Genomic DNA, 24,579 nt, shown 5'->3' with positions numbered 1-24,579 from the left:
AAACACCCCATATGTGGCCGTAAACTACTGTACGGGCACACAGTAGGGCGTAGAGGGAAAGGTGCGCCGTATGGTTTTTGGAAGCCAGATTTTGCTGGACTGGTTTTTTGACACCATGTCCCATTTGAAGCCCCCCTGATGCACCCCTAGAGTAGAAACTCCAAAAAAGTGACCCCATTTTAGAAACTACGGGATAGGGTGGCAGTTTTGTTGGTACTAGTTTAGGGTACATATGATTTTTGGTTGCTCTATATTACACTTTTTTGTGCGGCAAGGTAACAAGAAATAGATTTTTTGGCACGTTTTTTTTTTTGTTATTTACAACATTCATCTGACAGGTTAGATCATGTGGTAATTTTATAGAGCAGGTTGTCACGGACGCGGTGATATCTAATATGTATAAAAAATTTTTTATTTATGTAAGTTTTACACAATGATTTCATTTTTAAAACAAAAAAAAATATTTTAGTGTCTCCATAGTCTAAGAGCCATAGTTTTTTCAGTTTTTGGGCGATTATCTTAAGTAGGGTCTCATTTTTTGCGAGATAAGATGACGGTTTGATTGGCACTATTTTGGGGTGCATATGACTTTTTGATCGCTTGATATTACACTTTTTGTGACGTAAGATGACAAAAAATTGCATTTTTTACATCGTTTTTATTTTCTTACGGTGGTCACCTGAGGGGTTAGGTCATGTGATATTTTTATAGAGCCGGTCGATACGGACGCGGCAATACCTAATATGTATACTTTTTTTTTATTTATTTAAGTTTTACACAATGATTTCATTTTTGAAACAAAAAAAAATCATGTTTTAGTGTTTCCATAGTCTGAGAGCCATAGTTTTTTTCATTTTTTGGGCGATTATCTTGGGTAGGGTATGATTTTTGCGGGATGAGATGACGGTTTGATTGGTACTATTTTGGCGTACATGCGACTTTTTTGATCACTTTTATTACCTTTTTTGGGAAGTAAGGTGGGCAAAATTTCAATTTCCTAATAGTTTTTATTTTTTTATTTTTATAGCGTTCACCGTGCCGGGAAAGTAACATGACCATTTTATAGATCAGGTTGTTACGGACGCGGCGATACCAAACATGTTTAGGGAATTTTTTTTTTTTTCATTTTTAAAACTGATTTTACAAACTTCCCTCTGCACTTACTAGTATGTCTGGGCGCCGCTCCGTTTGCCCGGTATAGGCTCCGGTGTCTCAGCTCCCTCTGTTGTACTGGGCGATGTTTTTGTATTAGGGTTGTCCCTTGCTGCAGCGCTGGCCAATCATAGCGCACAGCTCATAGCCTGGGACTCCCAGGCTATGAGCTGTGCGCTACGATTGGCCAGCGCTGCAGCAAGGGATAAACCTAATACAAAAACTCTGCCCAGTACAACAGAGGGAGCTGAGACACCGGAGCCTATACCGGGCGAACGGAGCGGCGCCCAGACATACTAGTAAGTGCAGGGGGACCCCTGGGCGCCGCTCTGCCCACTGATATAGTTCGTTTTTAGTTTTTAAACTAGTGAAAGGTCCTCTATAAATAGAGGCTGGGTCACATGCTGCACTGGCCAATCACAGCCATGCCAATAGTAGGCATGGCTGTGATGGCCTCTTGGGGCAAGTAGTATGACGCTTGTTGATTGGTTCTCTGCAGCCTTTCAAAAAGCGCCAAACACCGAACCCGAACTTTTACAGAAATGTTCGGGTCTGGGGTACAAAAATTCTAACGTTCGGTACGAACCCGAACTTTACAGTTCGGGTTCGCTCAACCCTAGTTATATGGAATTAATTCCTATAACTAGCTTAAAGTGTCTTTATTTCTCCATTTCTTCCTAACATATGTCTTTATTTTTAAGCTACACTTTACTTCAAAGAGAAGCATCAAAGAAGTTATTTTTGGAATAGTCACAGATGCATTGTGACTACTGCAAACTCATCAATATGGTTAGACATTCTAGCATATTTAATGTGCTTAATTGCCTTTTTATATATTCTCTATGAAATTACTATAATCTAATTTAGTACAGCCAGATGGAACATTCAAAATACATTTCAACTGAGTACAGTATAGGACATAAAGGGATGTTCCTATGTTAATGTGAATGTTGACATTATTACCAGTCCACACCAGTTTTGTCACGACCCCATCTTTCTCTTATACTGCATTGTTACGACAATTCTGCCATACTGTATATCTTTGGATTTTAAGCTCAAATACTGAATCTGAACTGGCATGTATTATTAAATACATTAGTGCTAAAGGCATCCACTCATTCCAGATATGGAATCATTAGAAATAACGCATGAAAGTATAGCTCTCCCAGTATAATACTATTAAAATTTATTATATTACATGGAAAACATTATGAATAGGTACAATAGCTGAATCAATGAGGCAGATTTACTGGGAAAAATTCCAGCAAAAAGGTGGAACATACAACTTATAATAAATGTATCATTTTAGACACTTTTACACTTACCTTGCAGTTTTGAAAAGTTAATACATTAAAGTTTTTTTTAAGACTTTTTAACTGTGTGGTGGGGGGGTCTGACACCGGAGACCCCCAGTGATCAGATGTTTGAGAAGGCACTGGCTCTCCTTTGAGTGCCACAACATTTTTGCAGCTTACAAAGCACACATCATTCATTGTACAGTGGCTGTGCTTGGTGGTGCAGTTCAGCCCTATACACTTGAATGGGCCTGGGGACTCCCTAGACCATTTGATGATGTATGTGATGTCACTGGCCTAGGGAAATCTGCGAGAAGGCTAATAGGAACACCACTGCCTTCTCAAACAGCTAATCTGTGGGAGTCCAGGGGTCAGACCCCCATGGATCATATATTGATATTTTAACCAGAGGATAGGACCTCAGTTAAAAAGTCTCGGAAAACCTCTTTAATTGGTGCACATACGTAGAATTAGCAAATTAATTAAATACGCGTGCCTTTTGTATAACGTACACCTGCCGTAAGATGGTGTGAAGAAAAGTGTCTAGCATGACTAGTTTTCATGTCATTTATGTCATTTTGATAAATTTGATGCAATTTGTGTACTTTTTACACACTTTATTAAAACATAGAACCACATTGGGCCACATTTAGTAATGGGAGTCCACCTAGCTATTGGTGTAAAATGCACAAAAAATGTGGCGTAATTTGGTGCATCCAGAAAAATGATCTTTGCATAGCTCAAAAAGGGGGCGTAGTTTCACTGGAAAGGAATGTGACTTCACTACCACAATTCTGTCATAAAATTATCTCTCAAAGTAAGCTATGTTAAGGTAATATTCAGCCCTGGTACTAATATTTAGTTATGATGGTATTTTTTATTAATAGAACGGAGCTAATAATTGATCATTGTATGGTGCCACTTGTGCCACTCAGTTGTTGGATGATGTTAATAATTAGTCATGGTATGTCATCATGTTGAAAAAAAACTAATGTCGACAAACCCTTATGTTAATAATATGTTGTGAGAATAATTGGTCATTATATAGAGATTATTTGGTTACTTACGCATTGTTTAATCCTCAAGTCTTATACTTCACTACAATTGGTAGCAAACTTTTCAGAATTTATGATGGAAAAAAAAATATTTGTGGGGTTAAAGTAGGACACATTCCTGTAGTTCTAAAAAGTTGATCCCTTACCACCAGAGTAATATAATGGAGCTTTTCTCCTAAGGATAATCCACATAGGTTCCCTTAACATTTGTTTCTGTCACAGATGCTTCCATAAAATGCCTACTTCATAAATTTTCTTCCACGGATACCTCAGAAGTGTTTGCTACAGATGTCCACATAGTGCTCCTAAACAGTTACCTCTATGTCTAGGTGTGAAATGGTTCTCTCTATGCCTCCACAGATGTTCAGATGCATTAACCACTTCCCAGGGCTTTTTTTCTCAGAGAAAAGGTGGTGGAACTCAGCCCCCCTCCCCTGGCCACGCCCCTACCCACCCCTAGGACCGCCCCCTAAAACCGCCCCTTTAGAGAACAGGGATGCAAGTAAAATTTGGGGGGACTATAAAAGTCCAGCCCAGCAAAGAAAACCCCAGATGGGGATGGCACTGTTAATGGGGGATCTGGGGATGGCACTGTTAATGGGGGATCTGGGGATGGCATCCGCAGATCCCCCATCCTATAACAGTGCCATCCACAGACCCCCCCATCCTATAACAGTGCAATCCACAGACCCCCCCACCCCATAACAGTGCCATCCACAGACCCCCCCATCCTATAACAGTGCAATCCACAGACCCCCCCCCACCCCATAACAGTGCCATCCACAGACCCCCCCACCCCATAACAGTGCCATCCACAGAACCCCCCACCCCATAACAGTGCCATCCACAGACCTCCCTTAACAGTGCTATCCACAGACCCCCCCACCCCATAACAGTGCCATCCACAGACCCCCCCACCCCATAACAGTGCCATCCACAGACACCCACCCACCCCATAACAGTGCCATCCACAGACCCCCCCACCCCATAACAGTGCCATCCACAGACCCCCCCACCCCATAACAGTGCCATCCACAGAACCCCCCACCCCATAACAGTGCCATCCACAGACCTCCCTTAACAGTGCTATCCACAGACCCCCCCACCCCATAACAGTGCCATCCACAGACCCCCCCACCCCATAACAGTGCCATCCACAGACACCCCCCACCCCATAACAGTGCCATCCACAGACCCCCCCCTTAACAGTGCCATCCACAGCCCCCCCACCCCATAACAGTGCCATCCACAGACCCCCCACCCCATAACAGTGCCATCCACAGACCCCCCCTTAACAGTGCCATCCACAGACCCCCCCCCACCCCATAACAGTGCCATCCACAGACCCCCCCCTTAACAGTGCCATCCACAGACCCCCCCACCCCATAACAGTGCCATCCACAGACCGCCCCCACCCCATAACAGTGCCATCCACAGACCCCCCCCTTAACAGTGCCATCCACAGCCCCCCCACCCCATAACAGTGCCATCCACAGACCCCCCCCTTAACAGTGCCATCCACAGACCCCCCCATAACACTGCCATCCACAGACCCCCCCCCCATTGCCGCTCCAGTACAGTTATAAAATGTGTAAAATTAATAATGATTCTATTCATGAGGCCCCCTCTGTAGTAGAACATTCAATATATCCATCCTACTCACAGGGCTGTTATTGTAATCCAGGCCGGCCGGGAAGACGAGCGGCAGCGTCACTGACTGACGTCACGTGCCTGCCCGGCCTACTTTATGAATGAAGCAGGCGGCGCAGGCACATGACGTCAATCAGTGACGCTGCCGCTTGTCTGCCTGGCCGGCCTGGATTACGATAACAGCCCTGTGAGTAGGATGGATATATTGAATGTTCTACTACAGAGGGGGCCTCATGAATAGAATCATTATTAATTTTACACATTCTATAACTGTACTGGAGCGGCGGGGCCGGAGCACAGTGAACGCACCGGCCCCCAGCTCCTCCTCCCAGTCCCTTCCCGCTGATACATCGCAGCCTGCGATGCTGGAGCATGGCAGGCTGCGATGACAAAAGGTGGCGGAACGCCGTTCTGGTGCGTTCCGCCAGAAAAAAAGCCCTGCCACTTCCAATCTGGGCCTTTTGCCCCCTTCCTGACCAGGCCTAATTTTGCAAATCTGACATATCTCAATTTATGTGGTAATAGCTTTGGAACGCCTTTACTTATCCAAATCATTCAGAGATTGTTTTCTCGTGACACATTGTACTTCATGATAGTCATAAATTTGAGTCAATATATTTCACCTTTATTTATGAAAAAATCCCAAATTTACCAAATATTTGGAAAAATTCGCAATTTTCTAAATTTATATTTCTCTGCTTTTAAAACAGAAAGTGATACCTCATAAAATATTTACTTAACATTCCCCATATGTCTACTTTATGTTGGCATCAATTTGGAAATGTCATTTTATTTTTTTAGGAAGTTTGAAGGCTTAGAAGTTTAGAAGTAATTCTTCAAATTTTTAAGAAAATTGCCAAAACCCACTTTTTAAAGGACCAGTTAAGGTCTGAAGTCACTTTGTGGGGCCTACATAGTGGATACCCCCATAAATGACCCCATTGTAGAAACTACACCCCTCAAGTTACCTAAAACCGATTTTACAAACTTTGTTAACCCTTTAGGTGTTCCACAAGAATTAAAGGAAAATGGAGATCAAATTTTAAAATTTCACTTTTTTGGCAGATTTTCCATTTTTGATCATTCATTATAACACTATGGGGCAAGGTGACCAAAAAATTGGTTGTTTTAGCACAGTTTTTATTCATTTATTTTTACAGCGTTCACCTGAGGGGTTCGGTCAAGGGACATTTTTATAGAGCAGATTGTTACGGATGTGGCGATACCTAATATGTATAGTTTTTCTTATTTATTTAAGTTTTACACAATAATAGCATTTTTTAAACAAAAAAAAATATGTTTTAATGTGTCCATGTTCTGAGAGCTATAGTTTTTTTTTATTTTTTGAGAGATTTTCTAATGTAGGGGCTAATTTTTTTCGGGATGAGGACGGTTTTATTGGTACAATTTTTTGGGACATACGCCTTTTTGATCGCTTGGTGTTGCACTTTTTGTGATGTAAGGTGACAAAAATGACTTTTTTTGACAGTTATTTTTTTATATTTTTTATGGTGTTTATCGGACTGGGTCAATCATGTGATATATTTATAGAGCCGACCGTCACGGATGCGGCAACCCCAAATATGTCTTTTATTAAATTTTTTCAATTTTTTACTTTTTTTTTTATTCCTTACTTGGGGAATTTTTTTTTTTACATGTGAAACATTTTTTTTTATTTTCTTTTTTTAACACTTTCTTTTTATATTTTTTGATTTACACTTTTCGTCCCCCATAAGGTCATACAAGACCTCTGGGGGACATTTACTTCACTTTTTTTTTTTTCACTGTTGATTTCTCCTGTAACTGGGGCTGACATAGTAGCCAAAGTTACAGGAGAAATACACCCCCCCAGAGAGGCTGTACAGCGCAATACAGCCTCAGTGCAGGGCTGATCGAGGTCTCTGAAAGACCTCACACAGCTCCTGCACTCTCCGATCCCAGCGATCACATGAAATAGATAACCACTAGAGTTGAGCGAACCCGAACTGTAAAGTTCGGGTTCGTACCGAACTTTAGGTTTTTCGGCACCCGGACCTGAACCCGAACATTTACGTAAAAGTTCGGGTTCAGTGTTCGGCGATTTTTTATGGCGCTTTTTGAAAGGCTGCAAAGAAGCCAATCAACAAGCGTCATACTACTTGCCCCAAAAGGCCATCAGAGCTGTGCCTACTATTGGCATGGCTGTGATTTGCCAACTGCAGCATGTGACCCAGCCTCTATTTAAGCTGGAGTCACGTAGCGCCGCCCATCACTCTGCTCGGATTAGTGTAGGGATAGGCTGCAGCTGCTGTGAGGGAGAGATCAGTGAGGAATCTTATGAAGAACTGCTTCTTTACTCAGCGATCTACAGCAAATGTGTTTTGTGGGTGCAGTGCACAATTGTTTTAAGCCTGCCCTGACCAACTACTGCTAAAAACAATCTTTTTTTCCTTCAGTTAGTCAATATCAATACATAACATAATCGGCAGCCATTTTATGCAACAATAGTGCACCAGCACAGGATATCTGCATGTCTGCAAGTCCAGAAATACTGCTTTGAGACTCTGGGGTTAAAAAAAAACCTTTGTTTCATATAGTGCACATCTAGGATTATCGCTGCATAAGTGACTGTTCAATTTAGGCCAGAAATACGTCTTTCTCATACTGGGGTGATAAAAAACATCTGTTTCATATAGTGCACATCTAGGATTATAGGTGCATGAGGGACTGTTCATTTTAGGCCACAAATACGGCTTTCGCATACCGGAGTGGAAAAAAACACTGTTTTATATACTGCACATCTGTGATTATAGGTGCATAGGTTACTGTGAAATTTAGGCCACAAATACAGCTTTTGCTTACTGGGGTTAAAAAACCCTCTGATATACTGCACATCTGGGATTAGAGGTGCATAAGTTACTGTGAAATTTAGGCCACAAATACGGCTTTTGCTTACTGGGGTTAAAAAAAAACCTCTGATATACTGCACATCTGGGATTAGAGGTGCATAAGTTACTGTGAAATTTAGGCCACAAATACCGCTGTCATATAGAGTTAAAAAAAAATAAAAAAATTTGTGCAATACCCTACATCAGAGTTTTTATTGGCGGTTAATTATTTTTAACAGACTTAACCACTTTTTACTTGGCTTGGTGAATGCTAACTATGAGGCAAACATCTAATAAGGGACGCGGTCATGGTCGTGGTGGTGGTGTTGATGGAGCCTCTGGTGCAGGGAGAGGACGTGGCCGTTCTGCCACAGCTACACATCCTTCTGAACCTACTACCTCAGGTCCCAGTAGCCTCCAGAATCTACAGCGATATTTGGTCGGGCCTAATGTCGTTCTAAGGATGGTAAGGCCTGAGCAAGTTCAGGTGGCGCCTTTCAGTTTCAGGTGGCGCCTGAAACCCATGCCCATCAGTCTTTCACATCACCCCCGTGCATATCGGGGAACCTGTCTGAGCCTCAAGTCATGCAGCAGTCTCTTATGCTGTTTGAAGACTCTGCTGGCAGGGTTTCCCAAGGGCATCCACCTAGCCCTTCCCCAGGGGTGGAAGACATAGAATGCACTGACGCACAACCACTTATGTTTCCTGATGAGGACATGGGAATACCACCTCAGAATGTCTCTGATGATGACGAAACACAGGTGCCAACTGCTGCGTCTTTCTGCAGTGTGCAGACCGAAAATGAGGTCAGGGAGGAAGACTGGGTGGAAGACAATGCAGGGGACAATGAGGTCCTAGACCCCACATGGAATGAAGGTCGTGCCACTGACTTTCAGAGTTCAGAGGAAGAGGCAGTGGTGAGACCGAGCCAACAGTGTAGCAAAAGAGGGAGCAGGGTGCAAAAGCAGAACAGCCATCGCCAAAACAGTTTGCCTGCTACTGGCCACCGTCACCAGGGACCAAGCACACCAAAGGCAGCTTCAAGGAGTTCCCTGGCATGGCACTTCTTCACACAATGTGCCGACGACAAGACCCGAGTGGTTTGCACGCTGTGCCATCAGAGCCTGAAGCGAGGCATTAATGTTCTGAACCTTAGCAAAACCTGCATGACCAGGCATCTACATGCGAGACACAGGCTGCAGTGGAGTAAGCACCTTCAAAACCAAGAAAGGGCTCAGGACCCTCCTGCTCCCTCTTCTGCTGCTGCCTCGGCCTCTTCCTCCACCTCTGGAGGAACGTTGGCACCTGCCTTTCAGCAAACAGAGGATGTGCCACCAACACCACCACCTCCGTCACCAAGCATCTCCACCATGTCACACGGAAGCGTTCAGCTCTCCATCTCACAAACCTTGGAGAGAAAGCGTAAATTCCCACCTAGCCACCCTCGATCCCTGGCCCTGACTGACAGTATTTCTAAACTACTGGCCTTTAAAATGCTGTTATTCAGGCTGGTGGGGACGGACAGCTTCAAACAGCTCATGTCGCTTGCTGTCCCACAGTACGTCGTTCCCAGCCGCCACTACTTCTCCAGGCGGACAAAATCCAGTGTGCACTGCGCAACGCCATCTGTGGCAAGGTCCACCTAACCACAGATACGTGGACCAGTAAGCACGGCCAGGGACGCTATATCTCCCTAACTGCACACTGGGTAAATATAGTGGAGGCTGGGCCCCAGGCGAAGAGCTGTTTGGCGCACGTCCTTCCGCCGCCAAGGATCGCAGGGCATCATTCTTTGCCTCCACTTCCTACTCGGCTTCCTCCTCCTCTTCTACCACCTCCTCATCCAGTCAGCGACAGACATTCACCACCAACTTCAGCACAGCCAGGGGTAAACGTCAGCAGGCTGTTCTGAAACTGATGTGTTTGTGGGATAGGCCCAACACCGCGCAGGAGTAAAAACAACAGACCGACGAGTGGTTGCTGCCAGTGAGCCTCAAGCCCGGCCTGGTGGTGTGCGATAATGGGCGAAATCTCGTTGCAGCTCTGGGACTAGCCGGTTTGACGCACATCCCTTGCCTGGCGCATGTGTTGAATTTGGTGGTGCAGAAATTCATTAACAACTACCCTGACATGTCAGAGCTGCTGCATAAAGTGCAGGCCGTCTGTGCGCGCTTCCGGCGTTCTCATCCTGCCGCCGCTCGGCTGTCTGCTCTAAAGCGTAACTTTGGCCTTCCCGCTCACCGCCTCATATGCGACCTGCCCACCAGGTGGAACTCCACCTTGCACATGCTGGACAGACTGTGCGAGCAGCAGCAGGCCATAGTGGAGTTTCAGCTGCAGCACGCACGGGGTGAGTCGCACTGCGGAACATCACCACTTCACCACCCATGACTGGGCCTCCATGCGAGTCCTGTGTGCCCTGTTGCGCTGTTTCAAGTACTCCACCAACATGGCCAGTAGCGATGACGCCGTTATCAGCGTTACAATACCACTTCTATGTCTCCTTGAGAAAACACTTAGGGCGATGATGGAAGAGGATGTGGCAGAGGAGGAGGAGGAGCAAGAGGGGTCATCTCTAACACTTTCAGGCCAGTCTTTTAGAAGTGGCTCAGAGGGAGGTTTTTTGCAACAGCAGAGGCAAGGTACAAATTTGGCCTGCCAGAGCCCACTACTGGAGGACGAGGAGGAGGATGAGGAGGATGATGAGGATGAAGCATGTTCACAGCGGGGTGGCACCCAACGCAGCCTGGGCCCATCACTGGTGCGTGGCTGGGGGATACGTAGGACGCAGACGATACGCCTCCCACAGAGGACTGCTTGTCCTTACCTCTGAGCAGCCTGGCACACATGAGCAAGTACATGCTGCAGTGTCTGCGCAACGACAGCAGAGTTGACCACATTTTAACGTGTGTTGACTACTGGGTGGCCACCCTGCTGGATCCCCATTACAAAGACAATGTGCCGTCCTTAATTCCCTCACTGGAGCGTGATCGGAAGATGCACGACTACTGGCGCACGCTGGTAGACGTGCTCCTGAGAGCATTCCCGACTGACGCTGGGGAACAAGTGGAAGCACATGGCGAAGGCAGGGGAGGAGGAAGAGGTCGCCAACGCAGCTGTGCCAGTGCCAGCACCTCAGAAGGCAGGGTTAGCATGGCCGACATGTGGAAAAACGTTGTCACCTCGCCGCAACAACCGGCCCCAACTGCTGATATGGAGCGTGTTAGCAGCATTTGAACAACATGGTGGAACAGTACCTGTGCACACGCCTACACGTACTGACTGATGTTTTTGCCCCATTCAACTTCTGGGTCTCCAAATTGTCCACATGGCCAGAGCTTGCCCTGTATGCCTTGAAGGTGCTGGCCTGCCCTGCAGCCAGTGTACTCTCTGAACGTGTATTTAGCATGGCAGGAGGCGTTATTACAGACAGACGCAGCGGCCTGTCCACAGCCAACGTGGACAAGCTCACGTTCATTAAAATGAACCAGGCCTGGATGCCACAAGAGTTGTCTGTACCTTGTGCAGAATAGACAGTTCTAACAGCCTCAACCATCCATCCTTGTACTCAAGTGCACTTATTCCTTTTTTTTATTTTTTTATTTTTATGTCCCAATATTTTGGGGGATACCCTTATGTAAAAATGCAAAATAACACACATCTGTGTTGGCTACCTATTCCTCCTTCGCCGCCGCTTCCACCTAGACCGCCATGTGAGCCTACACTGCCACATCCACCCATTCACCGCCTCCTCAACCTCTTTCTCCTACATCATTCCTAATTTTTATTTTTTTAAGGTCTTTTATGTTTTTTTAATTCATTTCCCTATCCACATTTGTTTGCAGAGCATTTGCCATACTTTTAAGCACATTTTGCTGCCTTTTGCAGCCCTCTAGCTCTTTCCAGGGCTATTGTAAAAACATTTTAGTGGCCAAAAGTTCGGGTCCCCATTGACTTCAATAGCGTTCGGGTTCAGGTTCAAGTTCGGGTCCCGAACCCGAACTTTTTTTTCAAGTTCGGCCGAACCTGCCGAACCCGAACATCCAGGTGTCCGCTCAACTCTAATAACCACCGCCCGGACGTTTATAGTGGGGCGGACGGGAGATGGTTAAAGGGGTATTCTTTTTGAAGATATCCCCTATCCACAGGATAAGAGATAGAAATTAGGCCCCACTGATCACAAAAACAGGGGCCCCGTATCCCCTGTAGCCCATTTCATTCAATTCTAATTCGAGTGGCTACTCGCATGCCTGACCATCTGTTCAGTTCATTTCAACGGGGCTGCAGGGGCAACTGGGCCCCCATTCTCATGATCTAACACCAATATGTTTAATAGACCACACAGTATAGCAGGCCATTAACAATTATTGCTTTCCTATTTTTCTTAAAGGGGAATGTGCCATCAGAAAATAACCTATTAATTAAATAAAGTTATTTTAAACATATGGATTTTTTTATTTTTTGTATATTTTTTCAATGTCACTATGTATTTTTTTTTTTATCCAAATCCTGCTGTTTTTCTACTAGCCACTAGGACAAATAAGTGCTTCCTGATTAGTACGGATAACTGGTGTCAGACTAGAGTGCCTAAGGTCTATCAGTAAAGTTCATTTGGGGGGCCCTCTATACAGCTGCATGTAAATATTACCTGCTCACACAACAGCAAGACTCTACATGATGATTAATTATAGGGTCTCTGCCCTGTTTTTATTTGAACATACATAGGCTGGTTGAGGTAATGTATGCTGCTTATCTATATACAGTCAGGTCCATAAATATTGGGACATCATACACAATGCTAAGATTTTTGTCTCTATACACCACCACAATGGATTTGAAATGAAACAAACTTGATGTGCTTTAACTGCAGACTGTCAGCTTTAATTTGAGGTTATTTATAGAGTTGAGCGAACACCTGGATGTTCGGGTTCCGGATCCGAACTTCGCCCCGAACACGAACCCCATTGAAGTCAATGGGGACCCGAACTTTTCGGCACTAAAAAGAATGTAAAATAGCCCACGAAAGGGCTACAGGGCTGCAAAAGGGAGCACAATGTAGGTAAATCCCCTGCAAACAAATGTGGATGGGGAAATGAATTAAAAGAAAAGAAAAGAAATAAAAATTTACCAGTCTGTCCAGCATGTGCAAGGTGGAGTTCCACCTGGTGGGCACGTCGCATATGAGGCAGTGAGCGGGAAGGCCGAAGTTACGCTGTAGCGCAGACAGGCGAGCAGCGGCAGGATGTGAACGCCGGAAGCGCGCACAGACGGCCCGCACTTTATGCAGCAGTTCTGACCTGTCAGGGTAGTTGTGAATGGACTTCTGCACCACCAAATTCAGCACATGCGCCAGGCAAGGGATGTGCATCAAACCGGCTAGTCCCAGAGCTGCGACGAGATTTCGCCCATTATCGCACACCACCAGGCCGGGCTTGAGGCTCACCGGCAGCAACCACACATCAGTCTGTTGTTCAATACCCCGCCACAACTTCTGTGCGGTGTGGGGCCTGTCCCCCAAACATATGAGTTTCAGAACAGCCTGCTGACGTTTACCCCGGGCTGTGCTGAAGTTGGTGGTGAAGGTGTGTGGCTGACTGGATGAGCAGGTGGAAGAAGAGGAGGAGGAAGCCGAATAGGAGGAGGAGGCTACAGGAGGCAAAGAATGTTGCCCTGCGATCTTTGGCGTCGGAAGGACGTGCGCCAAAGAGCTCTCCGCCTGGGGCCCATTTACCACTACATTTAAACAGTGTGCAGTTAGGGAGATATAGCGTCCCTGGCCGTGCTTACTGGTCCACGTATCTGTGGTGAGGTGGACATTTCCACAGATGGCGTTGCGCAGTGCACACTTGATTTTATTGGATACTTGGTTGTGCAGGGAAGGCACGGCTCTCTTGGAGAAGTAGTGGCGGCTGGCAACAACATACTGTGGGACAGCAAGCGACATGAGCTGTTTGAAGATGTCTGTGTCCACCAGCCTGAATGACAGCATTTCATAGGCCAGTAGTTTAGAAATGCTGGCATTCAGGGCCAGGGATTGAGGGTGGCTAGGTGGGAATTTACGCTTTCTCTAAAATGTTTGTGAGATGGAGAGCTGAACGCTGCCGTGTGACATGGTGGAGATGCTTGGTGACGGAGGTGGTGGTGTTGGTGGAACATCCTCTGTTTGCTGGGCAGCAGGTGCCAACGTTCCTCCAGAGGCGGAGGAAGAGGCCGAGGCAGCAGCAGAAGAGGTAGCAGGGGGAGCCTGTGTGAGTTCCTTGTTTTTAAGGTGTTTACTCCACTGCAGTTCATGCTTTGCATGCAGATGCCTGGTCATGCAGGTTGTACTAAGGTTCAGAACGTTAATGCCTCGCTTCAGGCTCTGATGGCACAGCGTGCAAACCACTCGGGTCTTGTCGTCAGCACATTGTTTGAAGAACTGCCACGCCAGGGAACTCCTTGAAGCTGCCTTTGAGGTGCTCGGTCCCAGGTGGCGGTGGCCAGTAGCAGGCGAACGCTCTTGGCGGCGGGTATTCTGCTTTTGCCCCCTGCTTTCTCTTTTGCTACGCTGTTGGCTCGGTCTCACCGCTGCCTCTTCCTCTGAAAGACAGTGGCACGACCTTCATTCCATCTGGGGTCTAGGACCTCATCGTTCCCTGCATCGTCTTCCACTCAGTCTTCCTCCCTGACCCCCTGTTCAGTCTGCACACTGCAGAAAGACGCAGCAGTTGGCACCTCTGTTTCGTCATCATCATAGCCGTGCTGAGGTGGTATTCCCATGTCCTCATCATCAGGAAACATAAGTGGTTGTGCGTCAGTACATTCTATGTCTTCCACCGCTGGGGAAGGGCTAGGTGGATGCCCTTGGGAAACCCTGCCAGCAGAGTCTTCAAACAGCATAAGAGACTGCTGCATAACTTGAGGCTCAGACAGTTTCCCTGATATGCATGGGGGTGATGTGACAGACTGATGGTCTTGGTTTTCAGGCGCCATCTGTGCGCTTTCTGCAGAAGACTGGGTGGGAGATAATGTGAACGTGCTGGATCCACTGTCGGCCACCCAATTGACTAATGCCTGTACCTGCTCAGGCCTTACCATCCTTAGAATGGCATTGGGCCCCACCAAATATCGCTGTAAATTCTGGCGGCTACTGGGACCTGAGGTAGTTGGTTCACTAGGACGTGTGGCTGTGCAGAACGGCCACGTCCTCTCCCAGCACCAGAGGGTCCACTAACACCATCACGACCATGTCCGCGTCCGCATCCCTTACTAGATGTTTTCCTCATTGTTACCGTTCCCCACAATAAGAATAAAATTATTTGGCCCAATGTATTGAATTCAAATTCAGGCCTTTTTTTTACAGGCACCTAACACTATCTGGCTATCTATTTATGTACCGTATTACACTAATACAGGCACAGCAGTAACCACAGATTTAGCTGAATATAAATTGTAGGCCTAGTATTTAGGCCCTGGATGAAAGGTTTCCTTTTACGGACAGAATTACACTTGGAGATGCACGGTAGCGTGTGAAGTTATTGAGGATGACCCTATCAGCACTTGAATTTTTACCATGAATGTAATATACCCTTTTACGGACAGAAATACACTATGAGATGCACAATAGTGCATACAAATTTAAAGGCTTATGCTATCAACAATTGTAATTTAACACTTTGTGTAATATACCCTTTTACTTAAAAAAAAAATACACTTGGAGATGCACGCTGAGTGTGATATCCCCTTTTACGGAAAGATTTACATTTGGCCTGCAACAGCAGAAAATACTGATTTAGGGTATTGCTATTTTGGGAATTGAATTTCAAGCCAGAATAAATATTATGCTTTGACGGACATTATAAAACTTGTCCTGCCACAGCTGGAACACCAGATTTAGGGTATTACTATTTTGGCAATTGAATTTCACCCCAGAAAAAATATATCCTTTGTCAGACAGCAGACAGTTACACTTGGCTAGCCACAGCTGGAACACCAGATTTAGGGCATTGCTATTTTTGCAAGTGAATTTCACCCCTCAATAAAATATAGAAAATTCTATCCTGAGTTTCTAGGGGTGACAATAAGTACAGCCAAGCCCCTGATGTAGGATATAGCAAAAAAAAAAACAACCCTACTATTGATGGTTAAATGGACTTGGTGGCAGCTTGCGCTGGCGCACCACAAGACACGAAATGGCCGCCGGTCACCCCAGAAAAATGTGACAGAAAAACGCTCTGGGCAGCCTTAATGAAGTGATCGATCTACAGCTGTGAATCATTCAACTTCTGCTAGTTAATTGCTCACTGTTTTAAGTGTTTTTGCTGAGTTAATCCCTGCCTAATCTCGCCCTAATAGCAGCTGCATCCTCTCCCTACACTGATCAGAGCAGAGTGACGTGTGGCGCTACGTGACTCCAGCTTAAATAGAGGCTGGGTCACATGCTGCACTGGCCAATCACAGCCATGCCAATAGTAGGCATGGCTGTGATGGCCTCTTGGGGCAAGTAGTATGATGCTTGTTGATTGGCTGCTTTGCAGCATTTCAAAAAGCGCCAAGAAAGCGCCGAACACCGAACCCGAACTTTAACGTAAATGTTCGGGTCCGTGTCACGAACACCCCAAAATTCGGTACGAACCCGAACTATACAGTTCGGGTTCGCTCATCCCTAGTTATTTACATCCAAATCAGGTGAACGGTGTAGGAATTACAACAGTTTGCATATGTGCCTCCCACTTGTTAAGGGACCAAATGTAATAGGACAATTGGCTTCTCAGCTGTTCCATGACCAGGTGTGTTTTATTCCCTCATTATCCCAATTACAATGAGCAGATAAAAGGTCCAGAGTTCATTTCAAGTCTGCTATTTGTATTTGGAATCTGTTGCTGTCAACTCTCAAAATGAGATCCAAAGAGCTGTCACTATCAGTGAAGCAAGCCATCATTAGGCTGAAAAAAAAAATCCCCCCAAAAATCTGAGAGATAAAACATTATGCGTGGCCAAAACAACTGTTTGGAACATTCTTAAAAAGAAGGAACGCACCGGTGAGCTCAGCAACACCTAAAGACACGGAAGTCCACAGAAAACAACTGTTTTGGATGACCGAAGAATAATTTCCCTGGTGAAGAAAACACTGTTCAAAACAGTTGGCCAGATCAAGAACACTCTCCAGGAGGTAGGTGTATGCGTGTCAGTTAACAATCAAGAGAAGACTTCACCAGAGTGAATTCAGAGGGTTCACCACAAGATGTAAACCATTAGTGAGCATCAAAAACAGGAAGGCCAGATTAGAGTTTGCCAAACGACATCTAAAAAAGCCTTCACAGTTCTGGAACAACATCATATGGACAGATGAGACCAAGATCAACTTGTACCAGAGTAATGGGAAGAGAAGAGTATGGAGAAGGAAAGGAACTGCTCATGATTCTAAGCATATCACCTCATCAGTGAAGCATGGTGGTGGTAGTGTCATGGCGTGGGCATTTATGGCTGCCAATGGAACTGGTTCTCTTATATTTATTGATGATGTGACTGCTGACAAAATGAACAGAATGAATTCTGAAGTGTTTCGGGCAATACTATCTTCTCATATTCAGCCAAATGCTTCAGAACTCATTGGACAGCGCTTCACTGTGCAAATGGACAATGACCCAATGCAAACTGCAAAAGCAACCAAAGTGTTTTTTAAGGAAAAGTGGAATGTTATGCAGTGGTCAAGTCAATGACCTGACCTGAATCCGATTGAGCATGCATTTCACTTACCGAAGTCAAAACTGAAGGGAAAATGCCCCAAGAACAAGCAGGAACTGAAGACAGTTGCAGTAGAGGCCTGGCAGAGCATCACCAGGGATTACACCCAGCGTCTGGTGATGTCTATGCGTTCCAGACTTCAGGCTGTAATTGACTGCAAAGGGTTTGCAACCAGGTATTAAAAAGTGAAAGTTAGATTTTATGATTATTATTCTGTCCCATTACTTTTGGAGCCTTAACAAGTGGGAGGCACATATGCAAACTGTTGTAATTTCTACACCGTTCACCTGATTTGGATGTAAATACCCTCAAATTAAAGCGGACAGACTGCAGTTAAAGCACATCTAGTTTGTTTCATTTCAAATCCATTGTGGTGGTGTATAGAGCTAAACATCTTAGAATTGTGTTGATGTCACAATATTTATGGACCTGACTGTATAATGGAGTTTACTGCATCATGTGTCACTTGTGCAGGGGGTAAGGGACTAGGGGACCTACCTTGCTCAGGGGCCCACTGTGGGGTTCATCTGTTCCACTGTGTGCCAGTCCAAGCCTGCAGATAACTTTTAACCCCTTAAGGACACGGCCATATTTCACCTTAAGGACCAGGCCATTTTTTTGCAAATTTGACCAGTGTCAATTTTTGTGGTGATAACTTTAAAACCCTTTGACTTATCCAGGCCATTCTGAGATTGTTTTTTCATCACATATTTTACTTCATGAAACTGGTAAAATGGAGTAAAACATTTTCTTTTATTTATAAAAAAATACAAAATTTGCCAAAAATTTAGAAAAATTTGCAAATTTCCAAGTTTTAATTTCTCTACTTCTATAATACATAGTAATACCTGCAAAAATAGTTATTACTTTACATTCCCCATATGTCTACTTCATGTTTGGATCATTTTGGGAATGCCATTTTATTTTTTGGGGCGTTACAAAGCTTAGAAGTTTAGAAGCAAATCTTGAAACTTTTGAGAAATTTTCAAAAACCCACTTTTTAAGGACCAGTTCAGGTCTGAAGTTACTTTGTGAGGCTTATATAATGGAAACCACCCAAAAATCACCCCATTCTAGAAACTACACCCCTTAAGGTATTCAAAATTGATTTTACAAACATTTTTAACCCTTTAGGTGTTCCACAAGAGTTAATGGCAAATGGAGATAAAATTTTAGAATTTCAAATTTTTGGGCAGATTTTCCATTTTAATCCATTTTTTTCCAGTTACAAAGCAAGGGTTAACAGCCAAACAAAATGCTATATTTATTGCCCTGATTCTGTAGTTTGCAGAAACACCCCATATGTGGCCGTAAACTACTGTACGGGCACACGGTAGTGCGTAGAGGGAAAGGTGCTCTGTGTGGTTTTTGCTGGACTGGTTCATTTACACCATGTCCCATTTGAAGCCCCCCTGATACACCCCTAGAGTAGAAAATCCATAGAAGTAACCCTATCTAAGAAACAACATCCCTCAAGGTATTCAAAACTGATTTTTACAAACGTCGTTAACCCTTTAGGTGTTGCACAAGAGTTAATGGCAAATGGAGATGAAATTTGAGAATTTCAATTTTTTTTGGGGCATTTTAATCCATTTTTTTCCAGTAAAAAAGCAAGGGTTAACAGCCAAACAAAATGCTATATTTATTTCCCCGATTCTGTAGTTTGCAGAAACACACCATATGTGGCCGTAAACTACTGTATGTGCACACGGTAGGGCGTAGAGGGAAAGGTGCGCCGTGTGATTTTTGGAAGGCAGATTTTGCTGGAGTGGTTTATTTACACCATGTCCCATTTGAAGTCCCCCTGATGCACCCCTAGAGTAGAAACTCCATAAAAGTGACCCCATTTTGGAAACTACGGGATAATTTGGCAGCTTTTTTGGGACTATTTTTAGGGTACATATGATTTTTATTACATTTTTGTGAGGCAAGGTTACCAAAAATAGAAATTCTGAAATTTCATCTCCATTTGCCATAAACTGTTGAGGAACACCTAAAGGGTTAATAAAGTTAGTAAAATCAGTTTTGAATACCTTGAGGGGTGTAGTTTCTTAGATGGGGTCACTTTTATGGAGTTTCTACTCTAGGGGTGCATCAGGGGGGCTTCTAATGGGACATGGTGCAAAAAAAAAAGACCATCAAAATCTGCCTTCCAGAAACCATACCGCGTTCCTTTCCTTCTGCGCCCTGCCATTTGGTCATACAACAGTTTACGACCACATATGCAGTGTTTCTGTAATTTGCAGAATCAGGTTAATAAATATTACGTTTTGTTTGGCTGTTAACCCTCGCAGGCTCAAAATGCTCTGGGGTACACCATGCAAGTTCACCGGTAGGGGGCTCCGGTGTACTTAATTGGTGAGCCGGGAAATAGTACAAGCCCCGGAGCTTCTTGTACTAGTGTGGGCCACAGGGTCCCTAGCATTGCGGTCCCTTTTCTCCGCCTGGTGGCGTCTCCGCCGCCTTGGGGGCTCATCATTATCGCTAGATTATGAGGAGGACGCGGATGACAAAAGGAAAGTCGGGTCATCCTCCTCCTCACTGGGACTCTCGGAGTCGGAGGCAAGCTAAGCGTATGCCTCCTCGGCCGAGAACATCCGGCGGGCCATTGGGTAGTGTGCGTGTGTGTGTGTGGAAATCTTTATTTGGTGTGCGTATGTGTGGGGGCACGGGTGTTTACATACTTATCCTAAACCTAATAGAAAAAAAAAAAAAAAGGGCAAAAAATGTGAAAAATAAATAAAATAAAAAATTCTAACTCGCTGATCTGCCGTCTGAAGCTGATCAGCAGTGGGGTTTGCGATGTGCTAACAGTGGCCGGATGCTAAAATTGATGGCCACAGTCAGCGTACGCAGAAAAAAAACTGCTTGCGCCCCAAAAAAAGTTGTGGGGGGGGCAGGGGGGCGAGCTGCTGCACCCCTGGGGGGGTCTAGGGTCACACAGCTGTGCTAGTGACCCCAGACACCCGATTTAGGGTGATGCAATCAAAAACTTTTTTTTTTTTTTTCCCTTAACTAAACTTTCCCTGAATATCCCTGCCTAACCTAACCTGTCCCTAACCTTTCCCTAAATACCTTTTAGTGCCAGATGGCACTGTGGAGGGTCAGAAGGCGGTGCTGGGCACAGATGGGGGTGCTAGGGGTGCTGGCTCTGGATATCCTCGGCTCCCGGACACAGAAAGAAGGAGGAGAGGAGCGCTGCAATAATTTGAACTGCCCGCCCGCCCCTGCAGCCAATCAGAGCCGATCCTGAGAGGTGATGTCACCATCACCTCTCAGGATCTCAGGATGGTGATTGGTGGTATATTATCACACCACCGATCACTATCCTGTTCCGGGTTATCGGGTCCCCAGAGACCTGAATAACCCAGAAATGCAGCAAACCGCAGGTCTAAATTGACCTGTTGTTTGCTGTGATCGCTGACACTGGGGGGGGTACACAGGACCCCCCCCCCCCCCTCCCGCACATTGTCCCAGGGTGCCTGCTCAATGATTTGAGCACGCACCCAGTTCCGATCACCGCCTGCCGCGTCAATGATGGGGACTACACAGGACGTACAGTCATCTCACAGGCAGCCACAGTGAAAGTTAATACCCATATACAAATAACACCAGGGGCGGATTAAGTGCATGATAGTCCCGGGGTTGTCTAGCCAACTTGGGCCCCTCCCTCCATTTTAGTTTAGTTTTTTAGTTTTATGAAGATGCTGCGATGCTTCATGAGTGCCACAGTCTTTTCCTAAGCCATATTACATCTCCAGACAAAAAAATACCCAAATTACCCCAAATTGGCTCCTAAACTGAAAAATTAGGTCGCGAAATTTAAAATACAAATAATTATAATAATAAAGACTTGGAGGATAATACAGCACCACATACCTCTTACATCCAGGGACATCTCCCGTCTTGTAGACATTCTTTCCTCTACTCCTCCGTTTGACCTAGACCGCCATGACAAATTCTTTCAGCCGCATCAGAGTTGGTAACACAGACACGTTAAATTTCTAAATTTTTCCATCAACCTCCCTATCCTGGTGTCCCAACAGTGTCATCCTGCTGCCACTCCCTATACTGTGCCCGTTGTGCTCCCCAATGCCTCAGGAACTATACTGCTGAAAAAAAGGGACCCCAGTAGACATAATTGGGATTATTTATCAAACTGGTGTAAAGTCGAACTGGATTTCCAAAACAGCTGTCAAAAATGAAAAGTGGAATCTGATTGGCTGCTATCGGCAACTAAGCCAGTTCTACTTTTACAACAGTTTGATAAATTGCCACAAATGTCCCTATAGTGTCTACAGCAGTTATAATGTCCCCTAGAGTGCCCCCAGTAATAATAATAATAATAATAATAATAATAGTACCCTATATTGTGCTCCAGGTAATAATCCCTGTATAGTGTCCCCCAAAATAATAGAATTGCCCCTACAGTGCCTCCCCAATAGAAGCTTCCCCGACATAGTAATCCCCCAAAGTAATTTGCCCAACACAGAAATTTTCCCCATACTGCCCCCATATAGTTGATTTCCCCCACACAGTAATTTCCCCCAAACTGCCTCCATATAGTAATTCCCCCCACACTGACCCCATATAGTAGTTTGCCCCCACACAGTAATTTCCGCCACACTGCCCCCATATAGTAATTTCCCCCACACTGCTCCTATATAGCAATTTCCCACATAATGCCCCAATATGGTAATTTCCCCCACACTGCTCCCATATAGTAATTTTCCCCGCACTGCCCCATATAGTAATTTCCCCCACACTTGTCACGGCTGAGGATGGGGAAAACCCTCAGCCGTGCGATGCTCAGAAATGTCCGGTCGCTACTCGGCCAGGGCAACAGCATTAGGGAGCAGGTCACCTCCTATTGCGTCCCTAGCACTGACCCTGTCTCCTGTCCGCATGAGCCGACCCTGATGGTGGGAGGACTCATACACTGGAACCTAATAGTCCCTGGAAGCCCTCAGGATGGCCCTGAACTAGGAGGAGGGTAAGACTACCTATTCCTCCTAGGCACGGAGGAACAGGGGTCTCACTGGCCAAGCAGCAGGGAGAAGGGGAACAAGAACAGTCTATGAATATGACAGGTGAACCTAACTGTTCCACACTAACCTGCCACAGCCTTGCTGACTGGAACCTGTGCTCAGGAACGCTGTCCACACAAACATAGACAAACAGCACACACATAAGAACACAGAGGAACCAGGACATTCATAGCTGCAATAACAACCAAAAGCATAGGACATAAACTAAACATCAGGGATAAGGATTTTATGACCGGAAGGGTGGCCCTTACTGGAAGGATGGTAACCAGCAGGAGGATGTCTCCAGCAGCATGGCTGAAGCACCCTCTGACTACTGCCTTCCACTGAGGCTTTATAGGGCCAAGTAGCCACACCCACAGTCAGACACACCCAGTGCACACACACACTAGGAAGGAGGTTAACCCTTCCAACACCAGGGAAGGGAAAACACCACTTAAAGGGGACGTGCACACAATAACATAAAACCAAGTGCACACATACACACCTCACACGAAACCGCATGCACAACATAGCAAGCTGCAATGACACAGCTCAGACTGCTATGCTGCCACATACAGTCATGTGAAAAAATTAGGACACCCTTTGAAAGCATGTGGTTTTTTGTAACATTTTTAATAAATGGTTATTTCATCTCCGTTTCAACAATACAGAGAGATTAAAGTAATCCAACTAAACAAAGAAAACTGAAGAAAAGTCTTTTCAAGATCTTCTGTAAATGTCATTCTACAAAAATGCCTATTCTAACTGAGGAAAAAGATAGGACACCCTCACATGTATTCCCTCTTAAATTGGCTCAGATCTCACACAGGTATATCACACCAGGTGCACATAATTAGTAGATCGTTACTCTGCATGTTGAATGAGGCTTGCCCTATTTAAACCTCAGACATTTAGTTTGGTGTGCTCCTGACTGTTGAAGTGAGAGTGAGCACCATGGTGAGAGCAAAAGAGCTGTCAGAGGACTTCAGAAAAAAGATTGTAGCAGCCTATGAGTCTGGGAAGGGATTTAAAAAGATCTCAAAAGATTTTGAAATCAGCCATTCCACTGTCCGGAAGATAGTCTACAAGTGGAGGGCTTTCAAAACAACTGCCAACATGCCCAGGACTGGTCGCCCCAGCAAGTTCACCCCAAGAGCAGACCGCAAGATGCTAAAAGAGGTATCCAAAAACCCTAAAGTGTCATCTCGAGAACTACAGCAGGCTCTGGCTACTGTTGATGTAGAAGTACATGCCTCTACAATCAGAAAGAGACTGTACAAGTTTAACTTGCATGGGAGGTGTGCAAGGAGGAAACCTTTGCTTTCCAAGAGAAACATCGAGGCCAGACTGACATTTGCCAGCGATAAAGTTGACAAAGACCAGGACTTCTGGAATAATGTTCTTTGGACAGATGAGTCCAAAATTGAATTATTTGGACACAACAGCAGAGGACATGTTTGGCGTAAACCAAACACAGCATTCCAAGAAAAGAACCTCATACCAACTGTGAAGCATGGAGGTGGAAGTGTCATGGTTTGGGGCTGCTTTGCTGCAGCAGGACCTGGTCAGCTCACCATCATAGAATCCACGATGAATTCTACTGTGTATCAGAAGGTGCTTGAAGAACATGTGAGACCATCAGTTAGAAAATTAAAGCTGAAGCGGAACTGGACCATGCAACATGACAATGACCCAAAACATACTAGTAAATCAACCAAAGATTGGCTGAAAAAGAAGAAATGGAGAGTCCTGTAATTCCAAGTCAAAGTCCAGATTTGAATCCCATTGAGATGCTGTGGGGTGACT

This window comes from Bufo bufo, chromosome 1 (genome assembly GCF_905171765.1).
Source record: "Bufo bufo chromosome 1, aBufBuf1.1, whole genome shotgun sequence".
Taxonomy (NCBI): domain Eukaryota; kingdom Metazoa; phylum Chordata; class Amphibia; order Anura; family Bufonidae; genus Bufo; species Bufo bufo.
This window is presented reverse-complemented; position numbering follows the sequence as displayed.